Source organism: Colobus angolensis, unplaced genomic scaffold (assembly GCF_000951035.1).
Source record: "Colobus angolensis palliatus isolate OR3802 unplaced genomic scaffold, Cang.pa_1.0 Scaffold59, whole genome shotgun sequence".
Classification (NCBI taxonomy): domain Eukaryota; kingdom Metazoa; phylum Chordata; class Mammalia; order Primates; family Cercopithecidae; genus Colobus; species Colobus angolensis.
In genome coordinates, this window is record NW_012119487.1 from 11,247,057 (window position 1) to 11,247,487 (window position 431).

Here is a 431-nt window from a genome sequence, read left to right on the forward strand (position 1 = left end):
CTTGAGAGGGGACAGCACCGAGTGTCCTCAGCCAGGAAGGGGCCCTGCTCTCCACCCCTGGTATGAGACCCAAGTTCTCCTACAAGTCCTCGATGTCCACCTCTGGGGCTGTCCGTGTAGGTCCCCTGGTCTGCAGGTGCCTCATTATCATGGGATCTGAGCTTCATCCGCACAGGGAGTAGACGGGAGTGGGGTGCGACCCCAGGAGACAACAGCCCGGCTCTCTGTGTAGTCACCTCCAGCCCAGACCCAGCTCACCATGGTCTCACCCCCAGTCCCAGCTCCCTGTGCTCTCCGTCCATCCAGCACTGACACTGTCTCTGCAGGTCCGTCCATCCCACCTCCCGACTCCCCTGGGCCTGCTGGTCACTGAGGCCTCCAGCCAACCTCCTCCCCTTCTGAGCCCCAGGAACCCCTGCCTGTCCCCCAAC